We start from the raw sequence: 18,679 nt of genomic DNA, 5'->3' as shown, positions 1-18,679 counted from the left end.
TTATTTGGGTAGATACAGACAGATAGATGCAGGCAGAAAAGACAGGCATGGAGAGGGAGCCCTGGGCAGCTGGTCACACTCATCTAGTCAGGAAGCAAGAGAAGACAGCTATAAAACCTCAAGGTCTACCTCCATGACCCTCCTTCAGGCTTTAGAACTATCCAAAACAGTGCCACCAGCTGGGGACCAAGTGTTCAAACATGTGAGCCTGTGGGGAACATTTCACAAACCACAGCGCTTCCTTTTCTTTTTCTTTTTCCTTTTCTTCTTCTTCTTCTTCTTCTTCTTCTTCTTCTTCTTCTTCTTCTTCTTCTTCTTCTTCTTCTTCTTCCCCTCCTCCTCCTCCTTCCCCTCCTCCTCTTCTTATTCTCTTCCTTCTCCTCCCCTTCCCCCTCTTCCTTCTTCTCTTATTCTTCAATCTTTATTTGTTCCTTTTTTCTTTTCTTTACCGAGTTCTCTTTCACTTTTCTTTTTACTGGCTTTCACAGGTTGCTGATAGAGAACAGATTGTGGAATGGCGCATCTTGGAGTGAGGAAAGATGACCCAGTCAGATGCTCAGACTTTGCTCATGTAAATAGATATGCAGCAGACACTTCTTCCATTTTGTCCCTGCATACTTCCTATAGGGAAGTAGTAGCTTGGGCTTTCATTCAGTGAACTGCCCATATCCAAATCTCCACAGCAAAGCTACTGGACCTATGGTAAGGCAAATGTCATGTGCAGGGTAGATTTTCATTTCTTGGCATACCCTAACACTGTCCTTTTTCATAGTAAAACCTGGGTGATCCAATTCTTATCTCCAGGAATGGAGACTGGACTCAAGTCTGGTCATGAATGAACAGCAGACATATGGCATACTCAAAGCCAAAGTCAGTGAAGCTCTATTGTGATACTTTCATTGAAAGAAAAATGCATCTTTCCCTTCCTTCCCTCCTTTGTAAAATTGGAATGCAAAAGATAGAAGCTTAGAAATATTGAGTTCATCTTGGGAAGCAGCCTCATGGGAATGGAGTCATGACATAAGGGAATGGAATCAGCACAGAGTATGACTGCCTTCTGAGAAAGTCCTTAATCTGGGATTCAGTTTCTCCTAGGTTTTAAGATACATAGTCAATAAATTGCTCTCTTTCCCCTAACTTTCTTTTATTTTAATGTTGGTTTGGCAATTCGTCTGTTTATTTGTAACTTGAAGAATTTGGTATATAAGTGCAGGGTTGCTAAGGCCCACAGATATTGATAGTTGCTCTTGGACACACTTGAGTGACAGAGAGGAGAGATAGGTCTATATTTCTTATACAGAATATTAGTGTATAACTTCTAGTGTCCATCATAATCATGTAATGGTTCAAGTATTGGGCGATTTATTTATACCATCCCAACAAGGTTCAAACTTAGGGATATTTAGGAATAAAAAGTCCAGAATTATTCCTTTCAAGTGAACTTCTTTCTCAGCTTTTCTGTTGTGTAGATGAGAATGTTGTAGCCAGAAGAGATGTAAAATGCACACAGCTCTTTGGCATTTTGCTCCTGGCCTTTTTGAAATACTTCTCTTGAAATGAGAGATCCTTGTTTCCATCTTTTTAGTGAGACTTGGATATGCTATTGAGCAGCAGGGGTCTGTTGGATATATATATATATATATATACAAACCAGCTTAAGATCAAACAGTGGTAAATGGTGGTTTTTATTTTTTTCCCTCCCATTGAGGACACAACTTGATTTGCTAATGGTAGCAAGTTAGTCAGATGAGGAGGAGGTGATGAGGAGGAGGTACCAACCAAACTGTACATTCATGTTGACTTTCAGAGTCTGTTATGGAGAAAAAGCAGAAAGCAGTTTCCAGTAGCTCCTCAGTTACCCACAGTTCCACAGTTGTCAATTAGCCTTTTCACTTCTAAGGCTCAAATTAGTCAAAGCTTTCCTGATACTTAGAGGACTCCACACGGCAGTGGAGTGTGTTGTTCCCAAGTCAGGAAACAGGTATTCACTTAATCATGATGTGGTCTTTCATATTCCAGCCATGAAATCTTGATTTTGCTGTTGTATTGAGTGGCATTCAGTGGTGTGGTGTGTGTGTGTGTGTGTGTGTGTGTGTGTGTGTGTGTGTGTGTGTGAATTCATGGGGAATGGTTAAGTCAGAATATAAATTTTCTAGTGTACAATGAGAAATTCAATGGTTAAGAAGTCTACTAGTTTCCATCAATAGATAACACTTTGCCTCATAGCAGGCAAGGAGCCATGGAAATCAGAATTATGTCAAAAAGTTTTGTAGAGAGTATATACTCAGATGGAGATGAGTTAGTTCATTTGAGACTTGAGTGAAATGCTCACTTTCATCAAAAGATAACTTTCCTCAAGTACTTCTAACCATCACCAGGCTTCCTCTAGCATTGTAAGTATCTATGGACACACACTGCTGTAATCTTATGTGTTTTCCTACATAGCAAATTGACTGTAAGTTTTCAGAATATATTAGGAAATTCAGACAAGCAGGACTTACTGTGGTCAGCAAGCCACTTTGCTGAATGATTTTGAGTAGCTCTGCTGATTAATTCAGAATATCACAAAAGTTTCTACCGAACTTCATGGTAAAGGGAATTGAACTTGATTCTGTGAAAATGAAAAGACCAAAGTAATGTGCGGGAAATCCAGCTGTATTTGAATTTATTTTCATAAATCAGAGAATTTTCTGAAGGGGAAAGCAATTCAGCTGTGGACTTCTGTCCTAGTGCCCACCAAGCTTTTTATGAAATTTAGAAAATTTCCCTGGTCCACCCAAAAGTCGAAGGTTCCCTCAAGAACCATACATTTTCCAAGAGGCCTATTTTCTTCTACTCAATTCTCTTTCACTGTCTGACTATTTTTAATGAAGAACTTATTTTCCTGAGATGTTCTCTCTGATCCACACTAACCTGTATGAGGAGTAACATTTCTTTGATTGATTTCCACCAGTGCTGCCTGCACAAAAGACTTCTTGGCTGTGGTTCCTTATTGAAATTCTAGTGATACAAAGGTAGGGTTTCAGTTAGAGGGGTGGACAGGAGACACAGAGCTTCACCATGTAGTGCTATGTAGCAAGACATTCAGAGTGGAGCATTAGACACTCCTGTTGAAAGTGTTCAGGAAGGTAAACAGTGAATTAATTATTCACTTAGTTTTGTCCCCACTTGGGCTTAGACTCCCTGCTCACCATGCTACTCCTTGACAGACTCCTGATAACTCACCTCTGAGTCACTAAGGATACTGTGACTCTCAGGAAAGTTTGAGTCTTTTCTGATCCATGTCTCTGCGTCCAGATCAAAATCAAAGTGGGTTGATATGGCATTTTTTTCAAACAAAGAAAGCTCCCCAGAGCCAACTACAGTCTTTTGAAGCAGTGAATGGAACTCATGAAAGAAACCTCACGTTGTCCCGTGCAGTCTCTATACAGTTGCTGTGGTTTCTAGCTGGAGGAAATGGTAACGTGGGAATTGTGTGACTTAAAATTCAGAGATAGTTGCTTTTCCCACAACAGTCAGCACTAGATGCCTGTCTTAGGTGCCTGCCTTAGATGGTTGCCTGAAGTGTCTTATGGAAGCCAACTTTAGATACCCAACTTAGATGCCTACCTTAGATGCTTGCCTTAGGTGCCTGCCTTAGGTATCTTATGGATGCCAACTGTAGATACCCACTTACATTCCTACCTTAGATGCTTGCCTTACATACTTGCCTTAGGTATCTTCCCTGAATGCCTCCTTTAGGTACCATAAGATAACTCCCTAAGTCTCTAAAGTCTATGCTACCTGCAGTTAGATTATATGATTAAACCAGAATAATGTTATCTTGGTTTACAGAAATATAATCAGAATATTTTCAATATCCAGTATGATTATATAAGTAATTTATTTCTCAGGAAAATTTAATGTTTTCTTTGTGTTGAAACCTCACAGTTCTAAGGTTTTCCTAATTTTGCAAATGTATTGTTATTCTTGATATTTTATCTGAAAAACAACTGTGCATATATATGTAGTTTGTATCTGATCACTTCATTGACCTTATTAATCCCAAGAAGTGTATAACATATTTCACCTATTTTCTGCATAGATAAGTTATTTTTTTAAACAATAAAAGAATGACTGCTTTATAATCATCTGCCTCTTTTAGTCTGCTTCCTAAATTATGGAAAAACTACTGGAAAAATATACTTCTAGTTTTCTGTTTTTGAAAAACCATTAAAGAGCAAGTGGATAGTGAATGTTATTGAAACTGGTGAACAATTAAATTGTTAAATATTTTTTCTTTTCCTTATTACTGCATTATGAATGTCTGAGAATTTGCAATCCTATGCCTCAATTCTTGGAATAATCCCCAGAATCCCCAGTTAGTCATGATGACTAAATCCTTTGTAGTAACAATTTCAGTTTGTAACTTAATTAGTAAGTGAGTTTATTTTTGTGCTCTGTTTCTAGTTTTAGCCTTAGGGTTTTTGAGCTTATGAAAAAAGCCCAACCTAACAAACAAAAGCCCCAACCCAATCCTGAGTAGTTTCTGTTGCATTGGAAGGAAAGGACGATCTTTTCTTTTTTTGTTTTTTCCACAGGCACTGTGACTGAACTCATGGTTTTGAGCACATTTGGCAACACTGTATTACTGATATACATCACTAGCCCCTGGCTTAACAGTGTTTAAAAGTAAATTTTAGATATACCTTTTAATAATTTCCTTTGGTAATAAGTCTTCACTTATTATACTTTTAAATTATATCATTCTAGGTAAATCAATATACTATTTCCACATTAATCAAAGTATTTAACCAAGATTGTCTTACTCTCAGACTCAGAAAAATATGTTCTGTTTTCTTGACTTGTATTTTAGTACCCATCATACAAACACATGCTGCACTTATTACTTGCCATATTTCATTTACATTTTGTTTATTTGTATTTCTACATCTTTTGTCTCATTTTTAAAAATACTTGAATTTATTTAGTTATCTTAGAAACATTTTACCACTTTATCATTCATTTTTTTTTTAAATTTACATTCATTACTTTACTTTTTGTCTTTCTCTCGGTGTGTGCATGCACACGTATGCTATAGTGTACTGGTCACAGTACAGTTTGCAGGAGCCAATCCTCTCCTTCCACCATGTGGTTTCCAGGGATCAAACTCAAGTCATTGTCAGGCTTGGTGGCAAGTGTCTACCATTGAGTCATCTTGCCCACTCCAGGCATTTTTTTTCTTTTAAAAAAAGTATTTGTTTCACCTTCATCTTTAAGATTTAAAAAGTATTTAATACATTCTTAAATTTAATACTATTTCTGATACTTTATCTTTATTTATGATTAAATTGTGAAATATCATAAATTTATTTCCAACTATAACTTTAATAGAATTTTATTAGAATTAGATGTGCAAATTCATATAGCGCTCTCCCATTTTAGTTTTCTAACAACCTGTGTTTATTCTAACAATTCTTTTGGAGAGCCATAAGCTTTTCTGAACTTTATCATTTAGTGCTTTTATGTCTCATGTACAATGGAAAGAAATGTGTATTCTACAAATGTAAGGTTTTGAATATGTGTTCTATGTACAGATATCACTAGATTTCCTAAAGGTGAAAGAGTTATGTGATCTTAAGAGATATAAGAGGGTCTAGGAGTGCCTGGGGTTTTAGTTAGAGAGGAAACAGCCCCTGGGTCCCACCCCTGCGCATCAGCCATCCAAGGAGGACCTGCCCAACTTGGCCCTAGTTTCCAGCCATTCGGGCGGGCCCTGCAGAAAGGCTGCCCTTTTCCAAGACTGCAGGCAGACCCTGCAGTCTCCACACCCTGCCCCCACATCCATTTGCCCGATACCCCAGCCACCTCCTGAGACTCAGAGACCAGCCACCAGCTTCTACCCTGCCCTGGAACTCCCACCTGGACCAGAGGTGAGTGCCTGGGGTCACACCCAGAGAGTCCCGCACCTGGGCCCCAGCCACTCCAGGGAAGACCTGCCCAACTGGACCCCAGATTCTGGCCATAGGGCAGGACCCCCCCATCCCCACCATGAAGGTTCCCTCTCTCCAAGACCCTCTGGTGAGCCCTACAACCTCCACGCCCTGCACCCACACCCATCTGCTGGAGACCCCAGCCACTTCCAGAGACTTAGAAACCAGACTCCGGCATTCCATCCTGCCCTGGAACTCCTATCTGGACCAGAGCTTCCATCCTGCCCCGGGAACTCCCATCTGGACAAGAGGAGCTCCCATCTGGACAAGATAAGGAGACCCCAGGGACTTCCTGAGACTCAGAGTCCAGCCCCCAGCTCCTATCCAGCCAGCACTTTTATCTGGACCAGAGCTCCCATCTGGCCAAGAGCTTCCATCTTGAACAGAGAGAGGCTCCCTAAATCTGTCAGCTCTGTTTGGACCAAGTACACTGATAAGACCAAGAATGAATCCATGAGGAGATGGGCAGACAGCAAGGCAGAAGTACATACACCAAAATAAAGAGCAAGACAGCATCACCAGAACCTAGCCCTTCTCCAACAGCTAGACCTGAACATCACAGAATGGAAGAAGCAGAAGAAAACAACCTTATAAGTAACATCATGAAGAGGCTAGAGCCTTATATAGAAGAAATCAAAAAAAAGGGGAGGAACAGACAAACAAAAAATGTGAAGAACGCTATAAAAAACTAGAGGAAAGGACAATTAAAGCAGAAGAAAACAATAAGTTACTGAAAGAAAATCATGAAAAGGAAACAAAACAGATGAGGGAAACAGTCTAAGACCTGAAGAGGGAAATAGAAAAAATGAAGACACTAGCAGAAGGAATGCTGGAAATAGAAAATCTGAGTAAACAAACAGGAACTTCAGAGGCAAGTATAACCAACAGAATGCAAGAGATGGAAGAGAGGATCTCTGGTGTTGACAATACGTTAGAAGAAATAGATTCATTAGTCAAGGAAAACACTAAAACCAACAAAGTCATGACCCAAAATGTCCAAGAAATTTGGGACACCATGAAAAGACCAAACCTATGAATAATAGGGACAGAGGAAGGAGAAGAATACCAACTCAAAGGCACAGAAAATATATTTAACAAGATCATAGAAGAAAACTTTCCCAACTTAAAGAAGGAAATACCTATGAAGATACAAGAAGCCTATAGAACACCAAACAGACTAGACCCCCCCAAAAAGTCCCCTTGCCACATAATAATTAAAAAACTAAACGTATAGAATAAAGAAAGAATATTAAGGGCAGCAAAGGAAAAAGGCCAAGTGACTTATAAAGGCAAACCCATCAGAATAATACCCGATTTCTTGATGGAGATTTTGAAAGCCAGAAGGACCTGGACAGATATAATGCAGACACTAAGAGACAATGGATGCCAGCCTAGACTAATATACCCAGCAAAACTTTCAATCATCATAGATGGAGTGAACAAGTCCTTCCAAGACTAAACCAGATTTAAACAATACTTATCCACAAACCCAGCCCTACAGAAAGCTCTAGAAGGAAAATTCCAACCTAAGGAAGGCAGATACACCCATGAAAACACAGGCAATAGATAACACCACAGCAGTAAAACCCAAAGAAGAGAAGTACACACACACTACCAACAAAAAATAAAAATAATAACAGGAATGAACAGTCATTGGTCATTAATATCCCTTAATATCAATAGACTTAATTCACCTATAAAAAGACACAGACTAACAGAATGGATATGAAAACAGGGCCCATCTTTCTGCTGCACACAAGAAACACACCTCAAATTCAAAGACAGACACCTCCTAAGAATGAAAGGCTTGGAAAAGACTTTCCAATCAAATGGTCTTAAGAAGCAAGCTGGTGTAGCCATCCTAATATCCAGCAAAATAGACTTCAAACTAAAATCAATCAAAAGAGATGATGAAGGACATTACATACTCATCACAGGAAAGATCCACCAAGATGAAGTCTCAATTTTGAACATTTATGCCCCAAACACAAGGGTACCCACATATGTAAAAGAAACATTACTAAAGCTTAAATCACATATAAAACCCCACACATTAATAGTGGGAGACTTCAACACCTCACTTTCACCTTGGGACTGATGGGCCAAATTGAAACTTAACAGAGAAATAAATGGACTTAATCGATATCTACAGAACATTCCACCCAAACAAAAAAGAATATACCTTCTTCTCAGCACCCCATGGAACCTTCTCTAAAATTGACCACATACTTGGCCACAAAGCAAATCTCAACAGATACAAAACAATTGGCATAGCCTCCTGTGTTCTATTGGACCACCATGGTTTAAAGTTAGATTTCAACAACAAAAAAAAACTACAGAAATCCTACAATCTCACGGAAACTGAACAATGCTCAACTGAATCACAAATGGGTTAAGAAATAAATAAAGAAAGAAATTAAAGACTTCCTAGAGATCAATGAAAATGAATACACCACATACCCAAACTTATGGGACACTATGAAAGCAGTGCTAAGGGAAATTCATAGCATTAAATGCCCACATAAAGAAGTTGGAGAAATCTCACACTAGTGACTTAACAGCACACCTGAAAGCTCTTGAACAGGAAGAAGCAAAGTCTCCCAGGAGGAACAGATGCTAGAAAATTATCAAATTGAGAGCTGAAATCAATAAAATAGAAATAAAGAGAACAATACAAAGGATTAATCAAACAAAGAGTTGGTTCTTTGAGAAGATAAACAAGATAGACAAGCCCTTATCCAAACTAACCAAAAGACAGAGAGACAGCATCCAAATTAACAAAATCAGAAATGAAAAGGGGGACATAACAACAGACAATGAGGAAATCCAGAGAATCATCAGGTCATACTTCAAAAACCTCTACTCCATAAAACTGGAAAATCTAAAAGAAATGGATAATTTTCTGGATAGGTACCACATACCTAAGTTAAATCAAGACCATATAACCATCTAAATAGTCCAACAACCCCTAAGGAAATAGAATCAGTCATTAAAAATCTCCCAGCCAAAAAAAGCCCAGGACCAGATGGTTTCAGTGCAGAATTCTACCAGATCTTCAGAGAAGACTTAATACCAATGCTCGTTAAATTGTTCCACACAATAGAAGCAGAAGGTATATTACCAAACTCCTTCTATGAGGCTACAATTACCCTGATTCCTAAACCAAACAAAGATGCAACAAAGAAAGAGAACTACAGACCGATCTCCCTCATGAACAATGATGCAAAAATACTCAATAAAATACTGGCAAACAGACTCCAAGAACACATCAAAACAATTATCCACCATAATCAAGTAGGCTTCATCCCAGGGATGCAAGGGTGGTTCAACATATGAAAGTCCATCAATATAATAGATCATATAAACAAACTCAAAGAAAAAAATCACATGATCATCTCACTAGATGCAGAAAAGGCATTTGACAAAATCCAACACCCCTTTATTATAAAGGTCTTGGAGTGATCAGGAATACAGAGAACGTACCTAAACATAATGAAGGCAATCTACAGCAAGCCAACAGCCAACATCAAATTAAATGGAGAGGAACTCAAAGCAATACCACTAAAATCAGGAACAAGGCAAGGCTGTCCCTCTCCCCCTACTTATTCAATATAGTACTTGAAGTTCTAGCCAGAGCTATAAGACAACATAAGGAGATTAAGGGGATACAAATTGGAAAGGAAGAAGTCAAGCTCTCCCTATTTGTAGATGACATGATAGTATTCATGAGTGACCCCAAAAATTCAACCAAGGAACTGATACAGCTTATAAACACATTCAGCAACATAGGAGGATACAAGATCAACTAAAAAATCAGTAGCCCTCCTATATACAATAGACAAACAGGCTGAGAAGGAAATCAGAGATACATCACCCTTTACAATAGCCACAAATGATATAAAATACCTTGGTGCTACTCTAACTAAGCATGTGAAGGACCTATATGACAAGAACTTTAAGTCCCTGAAAAAAGAAATTGAAGAAGATGTCAGAAAATGGAAAGATCTCCCAATCTCATGGATAGGCAGGATTAACATAGTAAAAATGGCGATCTTACCAAAAGCAATCTACAGATTCAACACAACCCCCATCAAATTACCAACACAATTCTTCACAGACCTGGAAAGAATAATACTCAACTTCAAATGGAAAAACAAAAAACTCAGGATAGCCAAAAGAATCCTGTACAATAAAACAACCTCTGGAGGCATCACAATTCCCGACCTCAAGCTCTACTGTAGAGCTACTGTAATACAAACAGTTTGGTACTGGCATAATAACTGACATATGTCTCACTTATCCAGAGAGCCTGATCCAAGTGGGGGCTCCACAGCCTTTGGTTCATAATTCATGTGCTTCCATTCGTTTGGCTATTTGTTCCTGTGCTTTTCCAATCTTGGTCCCAACAATTCACGCTCTTACAGTCCCTCCTCTTTCTCGACAATTGGACTCCTGGAGCTCTATTTGGGGCCTGGCTGAGGATCTCTGCATCCACTTCCATCAGTTATTGGGTGAGAGTTCCAGCATGACATTTAGGGTGTTTGGGTCCTGTCCTTAGTGTATGAGCTGGCTTTTGGAACCTTGGGTTTACACAGGGACACTTTGCTCAGCCTGGAAGGAGGGGACTGAACCTGCCTGTACTGAATCCTGCAGGTTTAAATGAATCCCCAGGGGAGTCTTGGCCCTGGAGGACATGGGAATGGAGGGGAGAGGATGGGGGAAGGTGGGGCAGGGGTGCAAGTGGGGAGGACAGGGGAACCCATGGCTGATGAGTAAAATTAAAACACAAATATAATAAATAACAAAAAAAAACAAAAAATAAATATTAAAAAAAATGTGTCCAGTTGCTGTTAAAGACTATATTACTTACATTATGCCTTTAGTTAAAAAATCTACTTAAAAAGGATCATTTAAATTTTCTAGCAACAGTTGATAGCCCAGCGTATCCATTCATTTAATGGCTGTTTGATGCTTTGGTAAATGTTCTTCAACACTAACTGTGCATTTTTTTTCTAGATGCTTACAATACATATATATATATTTGCTTTTTTTCGAGACAGGGTTTCTCTGTAGCTTTGAAGCCTGTTCTGGGCTAGCTCTGTAGACCAGGCTGGCCTCGAACTCACAGAGATCCACCTGCCTCTGCCTCCCTAGTGCTGGGATTACAGACATGTGCCACCACTGCCCGGCCTGTATTTTTATCTTTTAAAATCAAGCTAAGAATATTCCAAATTAATAGTGTTTCTTGAATATCTCTTACCCATAAGGCATTTGCAGTTTTATTATTGTTTTCTTCTAGCCGTCATATACTATAGTGAAAACTTAGTGTGTTAAGAGTAGTGTCAAAATCAGCTTCCTTCATGTATTGGAATAAACCATTTAAGAAGTCATGTCAGTTCTGTAAGACTGATGTTCTCAACACTTTGCATGGAAAATAATACTCATTTGATAAAAATAAATTAAACATATAAAAAATTTACTCAAATGTTTACAGATAATGTTTTTAGTGATATGATCCAGTCCTTGGATATGACTGCTCAGTTGTTCTTAAAATAATTATTTGGGGTCATTTTAGATATAAAGACATATTCACCTGTTGATGTCTTAAGGCAGCTTTCTCAGAATTCTAAAACATAGACTTTAAATTTCACCAGTTACTACGATAATGTTCTGTTCACTCTCTGGGATTCAATGAGTTGAGTTTTTAAACTTCTTTGGTCTCCAATGATTTGTGACAATGTTTTGTGATCTTGACACACTTAAGTTAGCAGTGTGATGCATTTTTTGTGTGTGACTTAGGCTTCTGTTCTGGATGTTCAGTCTCCCTACAGGGACAAAGATAACAAGGAGGTTTGATCTCTAATGCCTTATTTCCTTATTTGCCAAGTTTTCTCAAAATCATTAGGAGTCCGCTTAATACTCTGTCTAGAATAATAGTAATGTGTTTTTTTCTAATGCCTATGACCTGTCTAGACACAGGTTTTGGCCTAATAATGGTACCAGGCATGGGTTTCATTTTGTGGAGTAAGACTTCAATCCATAATAATAATAATGATGATGTTGTTGGTGACGGTTAGTCCCATGATGTTTTTGCCACTATTGTTCAGTGGCATGTCTTTACAAGACAGCCATTATTGTACCTCAAAAGTTTCATAGCTGGTAAGATGGATGATTATTTTTCTCCTTCAGTAGCTTACATAACACTTTCCAGGATGATGAAATCTAGCCTGTAGAGATGAAGCTTCCAGCTCAGTACCAGCTTGAATTCTTGATATTTTATGGTTCATGTATGTTGTATCTTCATTAGCAGGATTTTACCATCAAGTTCTGGAGGATAGTCAAAAGCATTGAGAAGATGTTTGGAGACTCTGCAGGACCTTACTGGCCAACAAAGCCAGGAGAGGTAACCCATTCCTGGTGCTTTTTTTTTTTTTTAAGCTCATAGTATCTCCTAGGGACATTGTCTCCCTATTGTAGGTAATGCCATTTTAGCTCTCTCTCTCTCTCTCTCTCTCTCTCTCTCTCTCTCTCTCTCTCTCTGTCTCTCTCTCTGTCTCTCTCTCTCTCTCTCCTTTTCACTCTGTATATATGTTAGGAAGTAATACATTTGCATATAGCTTTTCTAAAACGGGCTTTTAGTGTTAGTTACCTCTCCACATATTTCTAATTCCCTCCTCTACCTTGCTTCTATCTCCTACTCCATTTAACCATTCTCGTTTCACTATTGTCCTTTAACTTTTTATACCACAGTGCTCCATCTCCCCTCACTTGAAAACTCCTCCACTATGACTCCTTACTAATTTCCTGACTTCCATGAGTAGAATGAAACACACATGAAATGAAATGATATTGTTGGTTATTCTCATGATGTTACTCCAAACAAAACACACATATCTAAAGATTTAAAGCTAACATTCATAAAGATGAGAAGAATTTGCATTTGTCTTTCTGGGTCTGGATTATGGGTCCATTTACCTGTGACTCTTATAATTTATGTTTTTATAGCTGAATAATATTCCTTTATGTAAATATACCAGATTTTCATTATCTAGTCATCAGCTGATGGATATATAGACTTTTTTTTTCCTTTCCAAGGTATCACAAATAGAACAGTAATGCTTTATGTTAGGATACAGTGTTCTTTGAACATATACCCAAGATCATATAGTACATCTATTTCTAGCTTTGTGTGGAATATCTACACTGATTTCCATACTGGCTGCATTAGTTTGTTCTCTCATTAGCAGTACATATGCGCTCCCCTCTCCTCCATCATTTGTACCCTATATTTATTGTCTATTTCTTTTTTAATCTCAGCCATTATGATTGGATAAGGTGAAATATCTCAGTAGTTCTAATTTGCATTTTTCTGATAGCTAAGGATGGTGAATATTTTCAAAATATGTTTTTCAGTAATTTGTATTTTATCGTTTGAAAGCTCTGCTTAATTTTATGCACAATTTTTGAAATTTGAATGTTTGTTTTCTTTAGTTAATTTTTTAAGTTCTTTGCATATTATAAATATTAATCTTCAGTCAGCTGTATAGCCTGTGAAGACTTTCTCCCATTCTGTAGGCCACTCCTTTGCTTGAATGATGGTGTCCTTTGCTGTAAGAAGTCTTTGGTTTCATGGTTGGCTGGTCTAGCTTGACATACAAACTTATCTACTTTTTAAAAAAGTTCTTATTTTTCATTTTACATACCAATCTCAGTTCCCCCTTCCTCCCCTTCCCTACCCCCACCTGCCCTAATCCCACCCCCATCCACTCATCAGAGAGGGTAAGGCCTCCCTTGGGGAGTCAACAAAGTCTGGCATACTGAATTGAGGCAGGACCAAGTCCCTCCCCACTGTGTCATGGCTGAACAAGGTATCCCACCCTAAGGAATGTTTTCCAAAAAGGCATTTTATGCACCTGAGATAAGTCCTGGTCCCACTACCAGGAGCTCCCCCAAACAGATCTAACCATGTAACTGTCACCCACATTCAGAGGGCCTAGTTTGGTCCCATGCATGTTCCCCAGCTGACAGGCCAGAGTCTATGAGCTCTCACCAGCTTGGGTCAGCTGTCTCTGTGATTTTCCCCATCATGATCTTGACCTCATTTGCTCCTGTGATCCCTCCTCCCTCACTTCATTTGAAGTCTAGGAACTTAGCCCAGTGCTTGGTTGTGGATCACTGCATCTGCTTCTATCAGTTACTGGATGCAGGTTCTATGATGACAATTAGGGTGGTCACTATTCTGATCATAGGAGAAGGTAAATTCAGGCACCCTCTCCATTATTGCTAGGAGTCTTAGTTGGTGTCATCCTTGTGGGAATCAACCTACTTCAAGACCCAGCAATACCACTATTGGACATATACCCAAAAGATGCTCGATCATACCACAAGATCATTTGGTCAATCATGTTCATAACAATATTTTCTTAATTAGTTATTGATGGGGGGTGGCCAAGCCCATGGTGGGTGGTGCCATCCCTGAGCTGGTGGTCCTGTCTTCTATAAAAAAGAAGTCCGAGCAAGCCACCAGAATCAAGCCAGTAAGTAGCACCCCTCTATGGCATATTCATCATCTCTTGGTTCCTGATCTGTTTGAATTCCTATCCTGACTTCTTTTGATGATGAACTGTGATATGGAAGTGTAAGTAAAAAAAAAAGCTGTTTTCTTCCCAACTTGCTTTTTGGTCATTCTATTTCACCACAGTAATAGAAACACTAACTAAGACAATAAAGTATCATTTATTAATTATTATTTGAATGCTTGCACTATTGGGGCTCCTGCAGAAAGTCCTTTCTTGCACCAATCAGTTAAAGCCTCTTCCCCATTTTTTCCTGCGTGAGATCCAGGGCATCAGGTCTTATGTTGAGGTCCTTGATCCATTTGGAGCTGAGTTTTCTGAAGAGTGAGAGATAAAGATCTAGTTTCATTCTGTACATGTGACCATCCTATTTGACCAATACCATTTGCTGAAGATGCTGTCTTTTTATCCAAAGTGTATTGTTGGCCTCTTTGTCGACTATGAGGGGCTATCAGAGTGCGGGCTTATACATGGGTTCTCAGTTCTCTTCCATTGGTCAATGTGTACATTTTATGCCATTTCTATGCTGTTTTGTTTTCATTACAATAGCTCTGTAATATAACTTGAAATGTGACATAAGAGCATATCTAACAATCATTTTATTGTTCAAGATTGTTTTGGATATCCTAACTCATTTATATTTCTGTAGAATTTAAGATTGGTTTTTCAATGTCTTTGAAGAATTGCATTGAAAATTCGAGGCTTGCACTGAATTTATAGAATGGCCATTTTCACTATATTATCCTACAAATTCATTAGCATGGGTGGTATTTCTGGTGTCTTCTTCAATTTCTTCTCTTCAGTGTCTTAATATTTTCATTGTACAAGTCTTTCACTTTCTTTATTATATTTATTCCAGGTTATCTTCTGAAGGCTATTGGGAAATGTTATTATTTCCTTGATTTCTTTCTCTGTATGTGTGTCATTTGTATATTAGAAGACTACTGATTTTTGCATGTCAAGTTTGTACCCTGATACTTTGTTGAATAGGTTTATAATCTGTAGGAGCTTTCCCCCTGTATGATCTGTCTATTGATCAGAGTGACATATTGAAATAACCCACTACCACTATGCTTTTGTCAACCTGTAATTTTAGCTAGCACTGTTCTTTTCACAAAATTGAATGCCCCTGTGTTTAGTGCATTTATGTTTAAGTTGTTATATCTTGTTGGTGGGTCTCTCCTTTAATGAATAAGAAGTATTTCTCCTTATCTCTTGACTAGTATTAGTTGAAGTCTATTTTATCAGATATTAGAATAGCTACACCTATTTGTTTCTTAGCTCCATTTGCTTGTAATATCTTACCATCATTTTACCTTAAGGTAGTGTATATCCATGATGGTGAGGTGTGTTTATTAGAGGCAGCAAAAACAAAACAAAAAAAACAAACAAAAACAAAAACAAAAAAAAGAAAAGAAATGGAAATCTAAAACAAAAAGGATCCTGTTTTCTAATAAAATCTGTTTGATTGTGTCTTTTTATTGGAGAATTGTGACTATTAATATTAAGAGTGATAATTAAATAATATGTATTTATTCCTATCACTTTGTTGCTTTTATTGCATGTTACTAGACATTATTTGATTTGATTTTCTAAAATTGTTTATTTTTTCTTTGTCCTTTGTATATGTTCTACCTTCTGTTAAAATCTAAGTGTCATCCAAAGAGATGGCTTAGTGGTCATACATTCCTTAAATCTGTATTTATAGTGGGAATTTTTCCTTTCTCCTTTCACTATAACTGATAGCTTTGTTGGGTATAGTAGTTTGTGTTAGGATCTTTAGTCTTTTATTACTTGTAGAACATCTGTCCAAGCCATTCTGGCTTTCATAGTCTCCACTGAAAAATCAGCTGTTATTTAATGGGCCTGCCTTTATATGCGACTTTATCTTTCTTGAAGCTTTTAATATTGTATTTTTTTCTGTACATTTAGTGGTGGCCAAGTTAGGAGGGAGGCAAAAGCTAGTACATAGTTCTTAGCTCTGTCACAGGGCTGGTTAGAGTTTGTTCTTTGAATTTAGGCTCTTCATAGAGAGGGCTGAGCTGGAGAGTAATAAAGCATGGGTAGAGCTGGCAACTTGAGTCTAGGGTCTCACAGTGGGGATAGATAGAATTGGTGTGTGCCAATAGATAGAATTCTAGAAAGGAGTGGTTGAAGAGTGTCTGCCAAGGGCATGGGTGGGACATGTTATCCCCAGGATGGTTATGAGGGTGGGTGGAGTGGGCAGTGTGAGTCTAAGGCCTCTACCTAGAAAGGGTCTGCTGGATGGCTGAGGGGATAGATTGAAATGGCAACATGAGACTAAGGTTCCTTCTTAGACATGGGTGGAGTTGGTGTTATGAATCTGGTATCCCTACGTGAAGTAGGGGCCATTAGACTGGGTACTAAGGCAGGCATGAGACATGTGACGCATTGGCATGTAATGGGGGTGGGTGGAGTCTCACTGTATAGCCCAGATTAATCTCAAGTGTATAATTCTCCTGCCTCAGTCTCTTAAGTGCTGATATAACAGGCAAAAATTGCCATGCCTGACATAATTTTTTATTTATAATATTTTGAATTTGTGATGTAAAGTTGAGTAGCATCTGTGCTTCTTGGTCTATAGAGTTATAATCAGAACTCAACACAACCTGTATCTGCTGTCTGTTTCATGGTAAGCAAATTCTAGTTACTACTACGACTATAATTTATTTCTATTTTTATTGATCAGGAATTAAAAGGAACACTTACATGCATTATCATCTTCAGCATTTAAAACTTGCATATATATAAAAAAGCTGAATTACAGTGTATATGCATACTTACATACCTGTATAAACTAAATGCTTCTCATGGCATTGAACCCTATCACTGTTTTTTTCTAAGTTACCACTGACTATTGCCCAGGAGATCAGACCTTCTCTTTAAAACTAACAGCCATTAGAGACTCTTTGCCTGCCCCTTTCATTTAGCATGAATTTATGACTCACCTATATTGTTGAGTATATCATAATTCCCTTCAACTGCTGAATAATAGAATAATATTCCTTTCCACAGATGTAATACATTGCTTGTTTATCCAGTCAGTAGTTTATGGGATATTTCCAGTTCATACCTGTTAGGAGAGAAGCAGATGTGAACATTCCCTGTGCAGATTGTTCTGTGGGCACCAGAAAGCTGTTTCTCCCTGGAGATACAATATTGATATGAGCTATCACTCTTCCTACATGTATTCTCTAGAAGCCCCACTCTGGGGAGACCCTGTGACCTTAGTTTTCCCATGTGATTCTATTTCTCTGGCCCTGTTTATTGGATAAAGTGGACACTTAGCCCTTGGAGAGTGGATTATTATTATTATTTTTTCCTGAGGAGCTGAAGTTCTTTAGCTGTGACAGGCATGAAAGGGTAGAGAAATTCAGTCCATAAAAGTAGTTCAGATAGAGAAACAGAAGCAAGGAGCCATACAACCTATCACACCCTGCTCTTAGCAAAGTAATTTTTAATGTTATTAAATATGAAGGGGATGTTCAGATTTCTAGTAGTATTTTCACTATTTGTTTGTTATAATTAAAGAATTCTCACATTTGAGTCAGGGTTTCTTTGTGTAGTCTTGGCTGTCTTGGAACTTGCTTTGTAGACCAGACTGGCCCTGAGCTCACAGAGATCCAGAGATCCGCCTGCCTCTGTTTCCTGAGTGCTGAGATTAAAGGTGTGTGTCACCACTGCCCAGCTGGATTCTCACTTTCTTAAGGGCAAAACAAACAGCAGAACTTTCTCTTGGCAACATCTGCTACTTGCTCAGCCTAACATGGATATGCATAATGCAAGTCCTCTCCACACCATCTGTGAAATGAAGTGGGACAGAGGAATGGAGACAATGGAAAACCACATCTTGTCACAATTATTAATCACAATTTGAAGGTGATCTGACAGAAGTGCATAAAAGATCAGAATATTAAAAAGACTCCAAAGGAGCTATTGTCAGAGCTGGCATCCTAACCCAGGCTTTTCATGCTTTTTAAGACGGCAGGAGAGATCCATTGAAGCTTGGGGGGAAAATCTTGGAAAAAAATTCTGCATGTTTTGCAACCTGACATACTAGTGGGAGTCAGCTATCGCTCATGTAGTTCAGTATGTTCTGGTTCATTGACC

This window comes from Onychomys torridus, chromosome 1, assembly GCF_903995425.1.
Source record: "Onychomys torridus chromosome 1, mOncTor1.1, whole genome shotgun sequence".
In the NCBI taxonomy this organism is placed as follows: domain Eukaryota; kingdom Metazoa; phylum Chordata; class Mammalia; order Rodentia; family Cricetidae; genus Onychomys; species Onychomys torridus.
This window is presented reverse-complemented; position numbering follows the sequence as displayed.